Raw genomic sequence first — 20,038 nt, forward strand, 5'->3', positions numbered from 1 at the left:
GTCTTGCCTGTGACGGCAGTTCTCTGCAGTTTAGGGGTAGGGGTCTCACTGAACTAAGCCATTCGAGATATTTGGGGTTGTTAGAGCGAATCATAAAAGTGATTCTCCCTTCATAGAGAACTTTCAAGGAAAGCTCTTTCCAAGGAAAGCATTCTCCTTCCGTGCTCTTGTTTCCGTGCCATGGTCCACATTCCAGAGCTCCTGATTCAGCCTTCCCGAAGACTTCATTCTTTTCTCATAAACCGATGAGGCTATGGCATCAAGCTGCTCTTGACGGGCTCCCCAGCTGAGGAGAAAGCCAGTGTCGCACAATAAATACGCCGTTGGGGGACACGCGGGGAGAGAATCCAAGTGCATATCCAGTGCGAGCGTTATGACCGAAATGGATGGATTAGGGAAGGAGAGGGCACTCACTACAAAGTAATGTTCTAAATCAGACTGACAAATTTTCTCTTAATGAGCAGATTGACTAAATATTTCATTTTCCATGATTCTTAGTGCAAAATGCCCTTTGCAGAGTTCTACCTCAGTCTTCGTTAAAAATGTCACCGCCAAGTCAAGGCTCATAGTCCTATTCATGAACTTCACTGGTAACGGGAATTTATTTACTGGAAAAGGGTGAAACAGTCGCAACGGTGTGAGCCGGGGTGTGCGGTTAAATGCTGTGGGTGAATATTGTCAACCGGCAAAGCTCAGTTCTCATCTCACAACTCAAGTGTTTTATTCTTAAGAACAATAATCCAAATAATCGAAGTAAATTGAATCTTGGCGAAAAAAAAATATGAGAAGTCATGTTGTATTTCATCTTCATATGAATAGTTAAGGCAGCCATTGCTTCTTGATTATAAAAGAAAGACTTCCAAGAGTGTCAGCCCTGGTACTCCTGCCAGTCGGTCCTCCACGTCTCCTGGTTGTGCAACTTAGCAACTGTGGACGGGAAGGGGAGCCTGCCACTCTCCCAAGAGTAAGGATGCTTTCCGGATGAGAAACAAATGAGAAGTAAGCAAAAAAGGGCATTTTGGAAATGATGGCAAACATAATCAGCACAAAAACAGAACACAAAAGAATCTCTTTCAGATTCTAAACTCTTTCTATACCATTTTTCTTTAGTTGTTTAATTTCTGTTTTCATCTTAAAACCAAGGTCTCTGTGACTCTGTTGAGAAAGTAAGATAATGACCTTCCTTTGAAAATAAAAATGCTCCCCTGATATAAAAATATTGGAAGTAGGAGAATGGATTGTACTGTTAACAATTTCTCAAAGACCGTGTGGTGTTGAGATTCTAATACCGTGTCAATCATTAATTATGCCCTTTTTCTTAATCCTCACTCAGATACATGTGTTGGTTTTTTTTTAACTGGGGAAGATAGACTCTGATCTAAAAACTATTTTTCTAAAATTCTATCTTTTAGGGGTATTTGGCTGGCTCAGTCAGTAGAACCTATGGCTCTTGATCTCAGGGTGGTGAGTTTGAGCCCCATGTTAAAAATAAAATCCTTAAAAAAATAAAATAAATCCTATCTTTTAAAAAGTGGAGCAATAATACCATCATGAATTTCTTCACTATGCTCAGGAATATTCCAGATTTTAGTCATATTTTTCATCTGGTTACTACTTAACATCAGTTATGGTTGTTGCATCGAAATGTGTAACTATAGGTTAGATAGAGGTGACCTCCTTCGGATGGGAAGTCTCAACTCCCCCCCCCACCACCACCACCAAAAGGAAAAGAAAGCATGAGGTACCTTGAATATATAAAGAGCATTCTATAAATTATGTTAAGCTACTAATAATTTTAAGGAAAAAAGAGTATGTCTGCCAGAGACAAATCTATTTTAGATATTCAACATATTGCAAAGACTTTAGTTTCCCAGGGGTGTTGGCCACGGTACGAGCAGTTTCCTACCATGGATACTGTAACCGCCATGCTTTCTGGTTGTTTGTGTCTTTCTATGATTCCTCTGCTTTTGATATGGAATGAATCGTTGTCTTGTTGGACCTGAAGGGGAGCAGTAACCATTACTTCAGAGGCTGGAGATTAGACATATAAAATCGCACCATTTTGAGTCTGCTATTTATCATTAATTATAATAATGAACGAGACCTGTAATACCAACAGAAAAAGATCTGTAACTTACGTTGGCCATTAACTAGCTGTTCTCAGTTTATGTAAAATGGGGATTTGGACTAGATTGTTTCTAAAGTACCTTCTCTTAACCTTTAATATTCTCTGGTCCAAACAAATACCCATTGTATCTGCTATGGTTCTATCATATTGTATTATGATTGCGCTCTTCCCTACAACTACTGGCCCGTATGTCACTGGTGGGAAAGTGCAAGAGCATATGGGATGAATGGTCGCCTTCATTACATCTGATCCCCGCTGAGTCAGTGACACGATTTAAGGATTCACTTGTGGAAATCGATCCTACGGGGGTGCCCGGGGCGGCTCAGTCTGTTGGGCATCCTACTCTTTGTTTCGGTTCAGATCATGATGTCTTCGTTGGAGATTGAGCCCTGTGTTGGGCTGGGCATGAGCCTGCTTGAGATTCTCTCTCTCTCTCTTTCCCCCACTGTCCCTCCCCACCTTAAAAAAAATGATCTTACAGATACTGAAACTGAATTATATGATCTTGGTCTCACTTGGTGTCCTAATCAAAAATTCTATGCACTGTCATTTTTGTCTTTTAAAGGAGACCATCGAAATTGCATATGTTCTAAAATTTTCTAAATTAGTAACAAAATATATGAATATAATCTGCCCAGTTTTTCTAGAGAACCAGAGAGAAAATATATTCTCCAAAATGGGACTCCACTGATAAGTTATGAGGGGGTAGTTGTGTCTTTGTGCATGTGATAAACCATCCTGGGCCTGCCCTCCCTCAGAGCCCAGCTGGTGAGTTTCTGGGAAGTCCGTCCTCCTAACAGTTGATAGTGAGATGTTGCTCCCTGAGCCCATATGTGCCGGGGATGCTGCTAAGCATTTTATACAAATTATCTCTTGTGATGCTCACAGCAGTTGTGCACGTCGGTATTATCATCCCTATTTTGCAAAATGAGTCTCTGAAATGTCCCACCGATTTCCCAGGTTATACAGAAAATGCCGTCGGGACTGTCACTGAGGCCCCGCTACACTGAGGCTTCTGACGCTGAGCGCCACGAGCGCCTGTCGGAGGACACAGGCCCGTGGCCATGAGGGCACACGCGCACACTGCACGAGTGTCGTCTCCATTGGGCTGTTCGCACAGGGCCCTGCAGGAGGGACCCCTCCCACCCGGCGCAGCTGCCTGGGAATACGCTCGCCCCGTTTGGCGTCGCCCACTCTCCCCTTTCCCGGCCTCTTAATGTCGCCCCCCCCCCCCCCCCCCCCCCCCCCCCCGCCCAGGCAGCTTCAAGGGTCGCTCACGGTGATAGCGACTGCCCTCGGCGCCTCCTCTGAGTCTCTGACTTGGAAGTCCCCCCGCCCGCCTCCCCTGGCCTCGACCCCTGGGGCTTGTGCAGGTGACCGCATCTGGCCCCCTGGCTCCTTCTCCCCGCCCCCCCCCCCCCCCCCCCCCCGCCGAGCTTGTCCTTCCCCGGGCACAGCTCTGCCACCAGCAGGCCCCGCCCCGTCCCTGGCAGACGCTCAGGACGGTCCAGGTTCCAAGGCCACCGCGGCCAGCCAAGGCCTGCCCGCCCTCTCCTCTCACTTCGGCTTTGCCCGCAGTGCCCAGGGACACGCTTCATTTCTCCTCGTGTGTGTGGTGGGAGGGGCATCGAGCGTCACTCCAGCCATTTAATACTTGGAGGAGGTACGTGGAGGCACAAGTTGCCTCATCCTGCTGTTTGCAAAGCACGCTTAGCTCTGGTGGTCCTGTTGCAAAACTCGTCAAAGAAATTTGTTGAAGAATAAATTATCCTTCGCTAGGGACGCAACCTCCTAAAAAGCAACAATATGGTAATACAATTTCCAAAAATATCAATAGTGCTTCCCTCGAGCCCTCTTCGTATCTTCAAACCACTTTGTTGATTTTCTTTTTTCACTCTAAACATCTTTCCGGGGAGGGAAAACCGTAGAAAATTTGCTTCCATCAGATAAATCTTGCTCATCAGTAAAGTTGCTTCGAAGCCGGTGCAGCTGTCAGAGGAGGTTTCACTCTCTACGTGGGAATGTTTTCCAGGTAGAGCTGGCGCAGGAAGCACGGGGGCCGCTTAGGGACCACGCACCTGGCGCCGGGCCGCTTCTCTGCCTAAGGGAAAGCGCCGAGGACCTACCTGCCTCCCGCAGGTGCTCGCAGGGGACGCTGTGAATTGTGTGTGTTCCTCCCGGGCTGCGGCGGATGGGCCTCGGGGGACCCCGGGGACACCAGGCGGGAGGCCGAGCAGCAGCAAGCTGTTCCCGCGACAGCGGCCTGGCTCCCGTCTGTCTCTCCGGCACCCGTCCATCCATCCATCCATCCATCCATCCATCCATCCCCCCCCCACTCCGCTCGCTTTCTTCCGTCCGTCCATCCCCGTCCACATCTCCTATGGTACAAAGAAATCTCCCCTTAAGCAGCCTGCCTTTCGCTCCCTCGTCCATGCTCTGCTGAATCACGTCTCTCGGACTGTAAAGCTCAGCGCAGATCCGTGGAGCTGGCTGCACCGCCTCGCGGGGAATGTGAGCTTGTGTGGGCCGGGCACCTGAGCCACCCTCTGACACCGTCCTCTCTGCACCGTGTCTCCCACGTTTTCCAGACTCAGCGACCATGTAATGTAGTTTGCTGGCCGAGGAGATGACCCATGGCCCATCCTGCATGTCTCCGCTGTTAAGTTTCCCAGGAAACTAAGTTCAATTATCTTGAAAAGAATCAAGCTCTTTCCCCCACCCTCCTTTATTTTGCTTTACGTTCAGAAGAGAATACAACTAAAATGCCAACAGTCCGGGCCCAGCATCTGTCCTAGTCTTCAGCGCGATAGCCTAGAAGAGGGCTTCAGGACCTCGGCACCTGCGATGTTTTGGGCCAGATACTTTTCTGCGGCGGAGGCTGACTTGGAGATTGTAGGGTGTTGAGCAGTGTCTCTGGCTCCTGGGCCCCAGATGCCAGGGGCTCTATCTCCAGGAACGACAAGCAAAACCGTGCCCAGATATCGGGGAGTGGGTGCGGCAAAATCATCCTTGGTTGGGAACCGCCAGACTTGAAGCAGAAAGCTGACGGGACTTCTGAGATCCTTCGGTGCTGGCGGAACAAGTCAGTCACATACAGAGACAAAGCAAAACCCAAGCCGCGGTTACTGACCCAGTGTCTCTCGAGCTCCCGCCACGCGCCACCGCGCTGCCCGGGAACCGAGACTCGACGTCAGTGAGGCCCGGCCCCGTGTGCAGAGCTCAGTGAGGTCGTCGGGGGACCGGTGTGTAACGGGTCACGCAGAACAGGACGTACGGGGAGAAGACAGTCATTCTGCCAAGTCCTCCGAAGCCAACTCTCACTGACCCCGCTTTCCCCTTCTCAGACGACTTTCCCAGCTTCCTGCCTCCCCAGGCCTGTTCTGTAGAACTGGGCGCCACAGAAACATCTCTTGCTCGTCCTCCCAGCTTAGAGCCTTGTTCACGTTGCTCTTGCTTAGGCTTTCGCTCAGACTCTCCCATCTCTGAATTCTCCCTCCACTCGCAGGCCTCCCTGTCTCTTCCAGGAAGCCGTTCCAGATTGCCTTGGCTTAGGCCGATGACGGTCCACCAAACCCCCTCCAAGACACAACCCCTTGCGCGCAGCTTGTGGCGTGAGGACAGGCAGTGCCGTTTGCACAGCGTGCGGCCCCCTGCTTGCCAGGCATCGGTCCAATGGCTCGGGAGGGCGGGGGCTACCTGAGGTGCAAGCCAGAGTGAGCCTAGAGCATTCGTACGAGCGGCCAAGCGAGTCACTATTTGACTGCCGTCGGCTCGCAAAAGCTGGTGCGGGAGGAGAACTCAGAACCATTAGGAAAGGGGAGTGGTTGAGGCCGACCTGAAGCTAGAGAATGACAGGCACCTGCTCCCCTGTGTGGCACCTTCTTTTCCACCTGATGAGCTTCCGCCGACGCTTCAAAACCCCAGCGCACAGGTCACCTCCTCCTCTGTGCTTTCCGTCGCTTCCAGTTTTGCAGAGTCTCTGCTGTGACAGCGTCGTGTGCACTGCGGGGCGGTCCCCGGGGGCCCCTGGCCGTGGGTCAGGCTCCTCACTGGACGGGCAGGCGGTGGAGCAGGGGCGGGTGCATCTCGTGGGAGCGCCCTGGCCTCGCTGTGCGTGGCGTCGCACGTGATGGATTCCCCATCAGAATGTGAGTGAGGGGAGGATCTCGGTAGTGAGGAAAGGCTTCTTCTTTATTATTCCTATAAAGCCCCTATTAATGGAAAACTAAGGGCGAGTGAGGAATTTCTGGAATCAGGAGGAAGGCATTTGTATGTTTTATTCAAGTTTCACTCAAAATAATAAATAAATATGAGAAGCTGTCCTAGCTATGCCCCCCTTCCCCCCCTTCCCCCCTTGCCGAATCTCACTTAAGAGATTTCCTACGTCCGTGGAAAGGATTTCTTCACAGTCAAGCAGAGGGGTGTGCTGGTGATGGCAGCATGTGAGGAAGCGGGACGTGGTTTGGGGTGTAACTGGGGATTGGGCAGAGCAGCCTTGCCCCCCCCCCCACACACACACTGATGATCATTCTTCCATCAGACTTCATCTAGAAGCATCTAGAAGCAGGCAGCTCAGGGATTTCCTTCTCTCAGAGAAGTTCTCAATTAGGGCTCTTTGGCCTTTGTGATAATGATCATAGCCAAGTGAGCAGTGGTCCTGTGCCCTCTGTCTGCCTGTCTGCTTGTCTGTCTGTGTGCTCTCATTTCATCCTTACCACGACGTTTGACATAGCTACTATCACCTCTATTTAAATGAGAAAAAAGAAAAAGACTCTTTGTGTCCCAAGCCACACAGCAGAGAGGTAGAAATATGGGACCCTGTATTCAAATCTCATCCCAGAGCCCAAACTCTTACTCCAGCGTGTACCTTCATGGGCATTGGAAAGCTAAGCAGAGTGAATTTGGGTAGAAGGCCTCCTTACGGGCTGTGTCCCAGGTTGCACTAGGAATTATGTTTGATTAACCAATTAAACACATTTCAAGTATTTTATGATAAAAGATAGCACACACCAACCAAGCAAGTATTGCTGAAAAATTTTCACTCATTTTGCTCTCTTCAGGATTTTTTGAGGAGTTGAAAATAGTTCATTGAGGGGCACCTGGGTGGCTTTGGCTTAGGTCCTGACCTTGGGGTCCTGGGATTGTGAGCCCCCATGCCGAGCTCCACGTTTAGCAGGGAATCTGCTTGAGTTTCTCTCCTTCTCCCTCAGCCACTCCTCCTGCTAGCGTTCTCTCTCTAAAATAAATAAATAAATCTTTTAAAAAAGTTTTAAAGTATAGCTTACATACCACTAAAATAACCCATTTTTTTGGTGCACAATTCAATGATTTTTAGTAAATACATTGGCTTGGGCAACCATCCACACATTCCAATTTTAGGTAATTTCCATTGCCCCAAGAAATCCCCATGCTTTTATTATTTTATTTTATTTTATTTATTTATTTATTTATTTATTTATTTATTTATTTATTTATTTATTTATTTATTTTTTCCTCATGCTTTTAAGGACAATTTGTTTTGGGACCCCTCGGTGTCATGCGAGGAGATGGGGGAGGGTTAGAGGCACAGTGGGAAGGTAAGGTTACATAATAAAAAGGGGTATCTGAGAGAATTATAGAGCAGGAAGGACCTTTACAGGCGCTTTAATTGAAATCTTCATTTTAAAAGTGAGGGTGAGAAGGGTTGGGAAGTTGGGGAACCCGAGAGTGAGTTGGTGGCACATCGAGAGTCTGATTTTCTGATCCTCAGCCTGTTGCTCCTGCAGTTGCCACGATGCAAAGAATCATCAGTGGAGGGAGCGGCTCCACTAGTCTCTTGTGTTGAAAGAGCTATCCCGATACTTAGTGGTTTAAAATAATCATTTTCTTTTGCTCGTGACCTTGTGGTTGGAAAGGCTTCAGCTGGGTGGCTGTGATCGCTGTGGTTTCCGGGGAGGGTCTGGGGCTGGAGGAGCCACTTGCAAGGTAGCTTCTCATTCACATGTCTGGTACCCCAGCGCCCTTTGGTCTCCCTCTTCACATGGCATCTTCCTTACCCAGGGCTTCTCGGGGCTTGAGATCCTCACGGCGCGGCGGCCTTGAGGTGGCCACATCCCTCCCAAGTAAAAGCTGCCCTGACAGGTACCGTCTGTGCTTGGAATTGATTTAGGGTCATTTCTGCCATAATCTGCTGCTTAAAGCCTCCATTACTCAGGGAGCGGAGAAAGCGGTTCTCCTTGACGGGGATTGGCAAGGCCGCGTGGCGGAAGAGCATGTGGGGTGGGCCGTGTTGTGTCCCTCTCTGGGAAACACCACGAGCAAGAGCAGAACCGGGCAGGTAAACCCCTCAGGGTCATCCTGCCATATTCAGACCTGGTTCTTCCTTGTGATTGTCTGGTCGGCATTGCCTGATAGCACAAAGCTCAAACTCCACAGCCAGTCCTGGAAGCCCCTCAGGAGCTGGCTCCCAGCGCTTGCCCATACGGGTTCCTCTCTCCAGGAACAATAAAAAATCTCATTATTTTCCAGACTCATCAGCTCCTTTGCACATGCTTCTTCCTGCCTGCCTTTCCCATCCCCCTCCCCCCAAGTCTTCAGGGTACTCTCCACTGAACAGATGCTTCCTGCCCATCCTTTCGAACTCAGGTCACCCGTTGCCTTGTCTTAAAAGCGTTTTGTGTTTCTTTTAACTTTTAAAAATTAATTTATTTTAAAACATTGTTTAAAAGATTTTATTTATTTATTTGACGGAGAGAAAGCACAAGCAGGGAGAGCAGCAGAGGGAGAGGGAGAAGCAGATCCATGCTGAGCAGGGAGCCCAACATGGGCTCATGAGCTGAGCCCAAGGCAGATGCTTAACCAACTGAGCCCCCCAGGCGCCCCTTGTGTTTCTTTTTAATGCTTATTAGATAGTGATTCCCGTGAGAATAGGGTTTCTCCTCAGCCTACTTAACTGCTTTAGGGCCTGGCATGTAATAGGCAGCTGGTACGTATATGGTGAAGGGATACATTTAGACATATCATAAATTTAAAGCGGGTTCTGGTCTGTGCACACCTTGATGGTGGTGGTGTCATCTCATGGTGATGAGGAGGGTCTGCGGCTAGAGGGAACTGAGGCGAAGCCCAGTGCCATGGAGTAGACACTGTGTTTAATACTCAGTGTGATGGGCTGGCCTCCTATTACGGATGCCACTTCATGACCTCATGGGCTTGCAGCCACTCCTTCAGTCCCCAGAACCCGGTGAAGAAGGAGAGCAAGGCATGGAGTGTCGCTACATGGAGTGTCTGAGAGACCACGTCAAATGTCATTTTGTAGAGAAGAACACTGAGATCCTTAAGAGGATAGTTCCACCTGTTATTAGAGCCAGTTCACAGCTGTGTGTTTGTCCCAGCACATTATGCTGTCTCCCCGTAGCTAAGAGAAAGCCGCTTGGTAAAGAGTCTGCACAAACTCCATGGAAGAGGGGATGCACCTCATGCGATGGTCCCTAATTCCCAAGGGCACGGTTCTGACCACCAGAGTACCCAGAGCCTGGGGGACTTGAGCTCAGGTATCTCAAATGGGAGGATAGTTGCTTGCCATGACAATTCTGCTCCAAAATCAAGACTGAAAACAGCAACAGTCCACTGAGAGTTTAAGTAAACTTTAGCAAAGGTAGCTTTCAACTCTTTGTGGAGAAAAACACCTAAATGTGGTTATGGCCACCTACTAATTACTTGGATAGAAGTCTCCCAGGAAATCTGGTTTTAAACACAATATTGAATATTGAGAAGAATAATGAGCTAAAAATGGATTATAACCAGGCGCACTCTTGATTCATATGGGGCGAAATCTAGTTACCAAGACGAAACCCTATAAGGCAGTTGGCACTTGGAGCAGGTTTCCCTGATTGGAAATAATAGATCCGCACCTGCTTTTGTTATAGAAAGAATTAGCAGAAAGGGAGAAAGCAATATAAGCTCTTGAACACCGAAGAGCTAAAGTGTATTTCCACCTTAACTTTCGAACTCTGAAGTGAGGATTAGCAAGCCTCCGACAATGATGGCATATTCTATAACTATCACAACAACTGAACAACGGAGAGCATATAGAGATGAGATGGGGGATAGCTCTGGAAGAATTAAGAGGAAAAAAAAGGGGAGACTCCATGTGCTCTTGCTTAAGTGAGACCCAGAGTCTTTGGTATCTCCGCTGTGGACTCTGTGCCCTGTAGTTGCTAAAGTAATGCTTGTTAGCTCAAGCGTCGTTGCGTCTGCTAATGGTCACTTGAGAGATGTTTCCCAGACAGACCCTTGCAATTAAGGACACTCATCTCTTGTAAGAAAACGTTTCACAGCGTCCACTCCTTTGATCTACCATCGTCCTGTGAGTCTGGAGACAGCCAGATAGGGTCTTCGCCAGGACTTCATCGCCTATTCTGGAGATTTGGCATTGGGATACAGGGTAGCCTTTATTCGAGGGCCTTTTCCGGGCACACATTTCTTTAGAAGGCTTGTCTCCCTTGTGTAGTTAGTGTCCTGGTCCCCGGACGTTCACAGATGCCCCCCTCCCATGCAGCATCCCTTCCCACTCCACACCTCTGGGCTCTGCGAGTTGTGCTTCTCAGTAACCAAACCTTTACTTTACACTCATTTCCTCCCCCACCCCCTCTGCCAGAACTACATTTTCAAACTTTTCAGGCTCTCTGGTCACTTTGGTCTCCCTGACTCTGGGTGGGTGATCCCGCTGCTGCCTTCTGTGGCCTTGGACCAGTTTATCTTTGTCCCAATTCATCCGGGACTTTATTCTCTTGACCCCAAAGTCAAAGTGAAGCCTTGCCTATTTCTGCATCTAGCGCAGTTGAGCCCACTTGTCATGAGGAAAAGTGGGAAGAAACTTCTTACCAGAGGAAAGTCTTAGAGGCCGTCTTCTCCCAGGGGCTTTATTCTGGGGAAAGAACATTTCTCTCCTACTTCATTCCATCTCAGGACCCAGACCCATAGTCCTTGACACTCATCCCAGGAACCCCCAAGGTGGCCCTCCCCATGAGGTGCTCAGTTTCTTCTTGTGCTGCAAACCGTGTTGAGTACGATCTCTGTAGTCCTGGAACGTGGCTTGTCAAACCTCTTGGTATCTCCAGGTTTCCAGAAGAAAAAAAACGTCATCGGTGCTCTGAGGTCTGTACAATAAAATGAAACCCTCATGACATCCCTTAGGACACATGGGGAGGTGCCCATCCACTTCTCTGCTTTTCTGTGGGTCGCGTGATCTAGCCCCAAGCACTTTAACTAAACAAAGTGATGTTCTGTGGCCAAGACACGGTACCTCGCAGGAGAGACACTCCCACCAGCCAAGGGAATGGCGGGAAAGATTGTTCCCTACGAGACAGTCTGGAGGGTTTTCTGCTGAACTCTTGCAGAAATTGCAACCAATGCTTTGGAGATTTGCTTTTCATTTTTAATCACTGTGAGTTAAAATTAGATTGATAATGTCAACTCTGATTAGTGATCGTTCTAAACCAGTGGCCTCTGTTTTGAAAATGTAAGCAGTAACAAAGGATCTTATTTTTCTGATACTGCTTTTCTTCTGCTTTAACTGTTTTTCTTCTGCTTTTCTTCTGCTTCTGAGTTAAAGTTAAATTAATGGGTTAATTTAGGTTAACTGTAGAACCTAAATTATTTGGGGAGAATAATTACCTGAATAATAGTGAGTCTTCATAATGACCATTTATTTAGGTCTTCTTTCATTTCTTTTAGTAGCGATTTGTAGATTATGTTTAAAAAATTTTAGTCCTAAGTAATTTATGATTTATGGTATTTTTTACATAGTATTGTTTTTTTGTAATTTCATTTTCCAACTCTTTGCTGTTGGTATTTTGTACAATTGGCCTTTGTTTATTGACCTTGTATTTGGAGGCTTTACTAAATTAATTTCCTAATTCTGTTAGGTTTTCTGGTAGACTCCCCAGGATTTTCTACATAGAGAATCATGTCATCTTCAAATAGAAATAATTTTATATTTCTTCCTTTACAGTCTTTATACCATTTTTATTTTCTTGAATTATTCCCTTAACTAAGACTTCTAGTTCCCTAGTGAATAGGAATAATAAGGGTGGACTTGTCTGCCCAGTTCCTGATCTTAGGGTGGAAAACATTTTTTTTCTCCCCATTAACTATGATCCTAGCTTTAAGTCTTTTGTAGATGCCCTTTTTGGGTAAAGAAGTTTTCTTTCTGTTCCTAGTTTTCATCATGAATGTTTGTCATATAATTTTACTGCATCTTTTAAGAGGATCTTTTTCTTTTTTTAGTTTTTTAATATCATTAATTACATTGATTGACATTCTGTTATATCAACATTTCAAGCCTAGGATAAATCCTACTCATTCAGGATGCACTATTCTTTTTATATACTGCTGGATTTGATTTGCTTATATTTTGTAGAGGATTAATTTTCATTTATACTCATAGTGAATATTACCCCTGAATTTTTTTATAACCTTTTTTTTTTTCTTTTTTGGGTTTTGGTATGAGGATTTTGCATGACCTTATAAAATAAGTTGGGAATATTTTGCCCTCTTTTATTTCTGATAGAGTATATATAACTTTGATATTATTTTTTTCAAATGTTTGATAAAATTCTCCAGTAAAACCATCTGGTCCTTGAGGTGTTTGTTCATTTGTTTGTGGAAGGCTTTTAATTATAAGTTCAATTATTTTGTAAAGGATTAGTCATAAATTCTATTTCTTCTTGAGTCAGTTTTGATAAGTTATGTTTTATCTATTTCATTTATGTTATTGAATTAATTGGCATAAGGTTGTTTATGATATTCCCTTACTACTCTTTTTTTTACCTGTAGGAGCAGTTATTTTATACCTCCTTTTACATTTATTCATTAGCCTTGCTAGAGTTTTATCAGTTTTTATAATTATTTTAAAGAAGCAATTTCATGTTTTCCTATTTATTTTCCCTGAGTTGTTTAGATTTCACCTTTCTCAAAAAAAAAAAAAAAAGATTTCACCTTTTTCAGGCAAAGCAAAATTTTTTTGTCTGATTTTTATTTCAGTTCTGATAAGTTTATGAAGATGCTTTTCTAGCAGAGAAGACCCACACCAAAGCATGAAATCATGTTTAATATGCAGCCTATAAATACAACTCTACAAAGAATGGGCATATAATTAACTGAATGTTGTATCCACATGTCAGATTGATTACACATAGAGATGTTTCTGCCAGTATTTCAAATCCCAACTTATAGTGGTTCAATTTAAACACCATCTAAAAATGATTGAAAATAGGTTTTAGCTAAATTCATTTTTCTGAAGAGGACATTTCTTAAGAGCAGGTGTTCTCTCCTGTGACACTGGTAAGTAATCCCACCTGTCATATTGCATGTTATAAATCATCACACCACAAAACTATTAGCTTATGATTCATATCTGGCCTGCCTTTTAAAAACAAAGGTGAAACAGTACTTTAGAATGAAGGATTTAATGCACACTGAACGAATCTACTTTCTTTGAGTTCAATTTCATTCCCTCTGAGCATGTGTTATTTTCGGGGAGGAAATTGGGTTCTAAATTGAGAAGGTACATTAACTATTTCAGACAATGGAATGACAGGTACATCTTTCTAAATAGCTTCCTGGAGACCTGATGGAGTATATGCCTTTCTCCAGTTCTTATCTTACTGGCTGGAAGTGATTTATATGAGGAGATGACTTGGTCTTACCTTGGCTTGGGCTCCTGTCATTTCTTAACAGAAAATTCCCAGCTTATTCTTTCATCCTTCTTTCTCTGTGGAAGTTATAAATCTGTGTTATTTAGTTAGATTTCATTGAGAAAGGCAACCATTTTGCCGTGGTTTCAAAGGAGTCTGTGGTAATTACTGGGATAGTTATTTAATTTCCCATGAAGAATGTCACACTGACATGGACCGTCACACACAGTGATACCTAATTCCAGGCCATGTGCGTTGTCTGTCTTTTTAGGCCTGGTGGACCTAACTTGGTGCATCTCTGAACAGCTTGTATAGCGAGAATATTAAGTAATTTTCAACGTGAATTTATTTAATTCCTCTCAAACTTTAGTAAAATGAAAGAGGTCTCTCTGCTTGAGATTGTCTTCTTTATGTTAATATTCATTTAACAAATTGCAGCTTTCAGACTGAGGAAGTATTCGAGAACGCCATTTAGAAAATGATTGGTCCCATTTCGTTGGCACTCTGCTCTGCTCAACTGCTTTTTGCATTTGTTGACTTTTCCCTAACTGTACAACCACCTTTTAGAGAGGTATAATTATGCCCAGTTTGCTTTTGCTTTCAGATGTAGGATGTGTCAGTTTATGTAGGTGGAGAGAAGAGCGTTTTAGAAAGTACTTGGGCTTTGAAAACTGATCAGAATTTAAATTCTTGCTTGTCTACTTGCTGGTGGTTTGGCCAGAGCTGGAACTTGATCCTGTAGTGAGGATAGAATGGACGTGCAGAGAATGACGTTGCGGCAGTCAGATGATGGAAACCGAAGTCAGGATACCAAGCAGTCAAGCATTTTCTGAGACTCAGCTTCTGCCTTCATGAGTCTTGCAGTCTGTAGACAACAGGGAGAGAATCGTCTGGGATGCAAGAGAAATCCGCACTAAGCAGAAGTATAAACAGTGGTTTATGGGGTCCAGACAGAGGGATTCTGCACGAGGAGAGATTGGGACATGAGAGCCAGTTATGGGTGGGTGAGAGATTTCCACCCAGGAGAGAGGGGAGAAGGGCATGGCCCGCTGAGAAAGGAAAGTGCCCAAAGGCAGAGAAGGACCAAAATGAAGAGTACATGGCATTTGGGACAACACAGGGAGGCCGATCAAGCAGAATTGGGGAATGTACAAGTCCCTCTCCTCCTCCCTCCGTCCCTTCCTCCTTTCTTTCCTTCTTCCTCCCTTCCGTCTTCTTTCCTTCTCTTCCTCGTCATATCCCTCTACCCCTTCCTTCTCTCCTGCAACAGTTATATACCAGGCACTGGGGGTATCTACTGAGCTGCATACATAGCCCTCTTTCATGGGGCTCCTTTCATTAGGAGTGTAGACTTGGGGGTGCCCTGGGGGATCAGGAAATGACTCGTGGCTCGCAGTCCAGCTGGATAGCTGTTTCAGGAGACCAGAGAAGACAGCCTTGAAGCTGTTTACCAGGAAAACTGTGGTGTCACCGCAAAGATGGGGTGTATGTAGTTAATTGTCATCAGAGCTCAGTAGAACTATTATATAGTACCGTTGACCCTTGGACGACACAGGTTTGAACTGCGTGAAGTCACTTATACGTGGATGTTTGTGGATAAATCCAGTTTAATATTGCAAATGTATTTTCTCTTCCTTATGATTTTCTTAGCATTTTCCCCCTCTAGCTTACTTTATGGTAAGAGTGGAGCATATAATACATATAACTTGCAAAATAGGAGTTAGTCAACTATTTATGTCATTGCTAAGGTCTCTTTTTTATTTTTAAAGATTTATTTATTAATTTTAGAGAGTATGCAGACACGCATGGTGAAGGGGGGCAGGGGCAGAGGGCAAGACTCGCCAGGCAGAATCCTTGTTGAGCGTGGATCCTGGATCTCACGACCCTGAGATCACGACCTGAGCAAAAATCAAGAGCCACACGCTCAACAACTGAGACATCCAGGCACCCCTGTCATTGCTAAGGCTTCTGGTCAAGAGTAGGCTATTAGTAAAGTTTTGGGGGGATTCAGAAGGTATATATGGATTTTTGGCTGTGGCGGGGGTTGGCACCCCTAGCCCCTGTGTTGTTCAAGGATCATCCCTATAATGTAAAAGCATGAACCTAGGAGCCAGACTGCCTGGCTTGTTTGTCCTCTCTCTGCCTCAGGTTACTTATCTTTAAAACAGAGATTATAATAGTACCTTCCTCACAGAGCTGTTGTGGGATTAAATGAATTAGTATGCATAACCTCTTAGAAAAGTGCCTGGGACATATTGGCCATATATAAATATAGACTGATTATTCAACTGTTTCTATACACCAAATGAGGATGAACTTTCAGAAGAGGAACCACTTGGTCCCACTTTTGCTAGAAACAATACATCCAATAGTTTGCGTAGAAGTGAACATCTTTTCAGGAATATAAAAGTCAAATACATTCAAATGTTATGGAAAGAAAGAAATAATAGCAATTATTTAGAGTCAATCTGCTTGTTGGTACAGTGCTTACCTTTCTAAACTTGGAAAGAAATTTAAATAACTACATACGCACACAGATACAGACACACATACATATATACATACATCCATATGTAGTAAGTTTTAGGAGTGAAAAATACATTCCACAGTTGACAAATTCTGTTGAAGATTCAGGAATATCTTACAGACTGAAATCCAGGCCTTGGATACCATTGGGATAGAGAGAGAAGCCCCGAGAGACTCATTTTCTATTTTTATTGTCTAAGCTAATGGTCCATTAACACAGCTTCTTGAGGCTGAGCCCCTTAGATCATGCGTGCCTTCCAGGGCAAAGATGCCAGGTGGGTGTTTCTTAGTGGTGGAAAGCAGCATTATTTTTCCTAGGGGAAGAATGTGAACAATCCCACTCTTTGCACATGGTGGTAACAGTAAGAAAGAGCATTATATAATGGGCAAAGAAATTACCAAGATGATATCAGCGTTCAAAGGGAAAATCCCTGTGTTCATAATCAGTTTAATGATTTTGGTCTCAATAATGATTTGCCCTCATTAGCTATGCAGTGAAGTGGTGCTAATTTTAAGGTTCATCAGTGTATGAAGAACATCGATGCACTTTCAGACACGCTGGCATATTTGCATTATTACCGGAGTGATATAAAACCAGAAATTTCAGGGAGCTTATTATAGATGGAGCGGTTTATCCTTCTTGAGAAATAAGCTTCAGAAATCTCAAATTATTTCCTATCTCTACCACAAAAAAAAAAAAAAAACAATTTCTATGGTAATAATAAATAAGCATCTCGGTGAACTGAAATTGAGAATTGTTCTCTTTTTTATCCCCTAGCTTTCTGGACATAACTTTAAAACACATTAATTCGAACCCGACAGGTATTTGAATTTTAAGCCGTTTTAAATTTGGTGTCATCAAACAAGTGTGAAACACAATGTTTCTTAGTCCCGGTAAGTCTGCTCCTTGGCTCATTCTCCTTCCCTGCCGAGGAACAGCTAAGCCTCAAGCATCAGAAGCTTCCAGGCCCAGTGTGGACTGCCGTCATGCTGACTCTCAGGTGTAAACCACCACAGTTTCCCGTGTCCCAGGAGACACCTCAGCCTCATGCCTCCGTCCCGAGCAGCTCACCAAACTCTAAGCTGTTAGTAGGACCTCACCACATAGGCCTGTGGCTACCAGGTTTTTCTAAATTGTCATGCAGGCAGTCTTGGATCCATTAATTAGTAAGCTTAATTGAAGCTAAATATAATTAATTGTACAATATTGAGCTGTCCAAAGTTAACTCCACTGAAATTACAGTATGAACCTGGAACATAAAGGATTTCTAGAAAAGGAAAGTAGATCTCCGTAAGACCATTCTCTCTCTCTCTCTCTCTCTTTTTTTTCTTTTCTTTTTTTTTTAAGATTTTTATTTATTTACTTGAGAGAGAGCCAGAAAGAAACAGATTCCCTGCTGAGCAGAGTGAGATGTGGGGCTCAATCCCAGGACCCCGAGATCATGAGCTGAGCCAAAGGCAGATGTGTAAGCAATTGAGCCAGTCAGGTGCCCAATACCATTCTTGATAAATCCTCCTTACTCACCACTGCTTAGCCAAGACTCCTGTGATTCAGACTTATGTATTTTGGAACATAAGGCTCACCGTGTGAAAATCTCTCTCTCACACACACATACACACACACGACTGTGTACCTTTGCCTCATGGATTTAAAAGTATGCTTTGTTCTCATGTATCTGATGTGATTAATAAATTGATAAAGAGTATTGTAATGTGTACAGACATGATAGGATCCCTCTGGAATGAGTGCTAGTTGGAAGTAGTTTTCTGCATTGCTTACCATGTTGTTGAATTTCAATGCAAATTTTAGTGAGCCCTGACACTAAACAAAACCAACAAACAGTGACACTTCATACTTGTTCGATGACACCAAAGTTAAAATGGCTTTAAATTCAAATGCCCGGCAGTTTGAAATCAGTGTGTTTAAAATTATGACAGGAAACTAGTAGAAGAAAAATAACTTCAAATACATGCTTGAAGTAAATTGATTCGGTTGAAATGATAAAATAATGTCAACAAATTTAATTATTACTCATCCAGAATTGTAAAAGTAAGACCCATTTTTCAGTAAAGGAATCTGCATATTAAACCCTTGTTGTAGAATGCCACCAAACTCTCATTTGGCTCTGAAATTTTTATTTTATTTTATTTTATTTTATTTTATTTTATTTTATTTTATTTTATTTTATATTTTATTTTATATTTTATTTTATTTATTTTATATTTTATTTTATTTTTTATTTTATTTTATGTTTTATTTTATGAAAGAGAGAGGGAACATGAGTGATGGGAAAGCGGGGAGAGGGAGGGAGAGAGAGAGGGAAAAGCAGACTCCCCACTGAGCAGGGTGCCCGATGCCGGACTCGATCCCCGGATCCTGAGATCAGGACCCGAGCTGAAGGCAGATGCCCAACCAACTGAGCCACCCAGTCTGTTCTGGTTCTGAAATTTTTAAAGGAAAAATAAATGACTTCAGAGAATTAAATATTTCAAGTCCACTTTTGGATTTAATCTTTAACAAATGTAGAATTTAATAACACCCATGAATATGCCAGGTAAGGCGCACATTTAAATACAATGTGCAAATTCTCTATGGTGAGAGACAGAAGCAGTGAGGGAGAGAGGGAGGTTATGGGTAGCGATAGACTTGCCATTTGGGATGCGCATGTTCAGACCTCAGGTAAGTAAAGAGTTTAAGGAAATGTCCGATTCACCCAATGGATAGTGGTTGTTCAAGCTCATTTGTGTTTAAAGCTCATTTAAACTGTTTAGGAATTCTTCTGACAAGCCATATGTTGCACCAGCCAGAGCTCTTTCACACAGAATGAAATTGTGCAGGTTGTTTTGAGTTTCATTGTTTACTGACAAACCATAATAGCAATTCTAGTTTTCTTTCTGTCTCAATTATGCAAAAGGGAGAACATGACTAATTAATTCTTTCAAGTTGATAACACCCTTGAAAGACTTTTGATCATCTGTACTGTAAAATCCTCCCAAACACTGATACTTAGGACACCAAATTATTCTCCCCATTGAATAGTGTGCTACTTACGCATTTGTGAATTTGAAAGATACTCCGTTTGTTTTCAAATTCTAAATCTCGACAAAATGGCTTTACAGATTACCCTTTAGATAATTAAAATTCAGTAATATCTGAGTATATGAAATGTACCAATGACGGATAATGTACGATCTTCTAGTTCCCTTATAATTCTAGTGTGTTGCCTTAACGGTTCTATGTAACTTATATATTTGTTTCCTGCATTTTTTATTTTGCAAAAATAAGAGACAGTTCCCCTTTTTGCAGTTGCCAAATGTGTTGAAGAGCAAAATAAGTTTCCGAATAAAGGAGTCTTCCACACGTATCTTCAGAGTGTATTTAATTTTGTGCATGCGTGAAAGATAATAATGTGATCCCGGGCACTAAATATTCTTCAGCCGTTCACTCTCAGCCCTATTATCTGGAATAAAACTAGATTAAATTTGCAGAACGGTGAATTACTGAAAATAATGAAGCTAAGGCAATTCATTAATCTTTATCTGCTTGTCTATTTTTTATAGCCTGGATGAAATGGAAAAAAAAATTCATTTGGGGGCTGATCAGATTGAAAAGGGTCTAATGTTATGAAGAGAAACATGGGGCTGAAAATGTTTTCTTTTTTTTTTTCTTTTTAAATTAAACACAGCACCTTTTTCTCACATGCCTCTG

At 43.8% G+C, this 20,038-nt stretch overlaps 1 protein-coding gene across 1 annotated transcript in view; it reads left to right on the forward strand.

Annotated features, from left to right (window-relative positions):
* The window catches only part of MARCHF11 (membrane associated ring-CH-type finger 11), a 106,856-nt gene that overhangs the window by 64,940 nt on the left and 21,878 nt on the right, over window positions 1-20,038 (forward strand). The window lies entirely within an intron of this gene.

This window comes from Canis lupus, chromosome 4 (genome assembly GCF_048164855.1).
Source record: "Canis lupus baileyi chromosome 4, mCanLup2.hap1, whole genome shotgun sequence".
NCBI classification, from domain to species: Eukaryota; Metazoa; Chordata; class Mammalia; order Carnivora; family Canidae; genus Canis; species Canis lupus.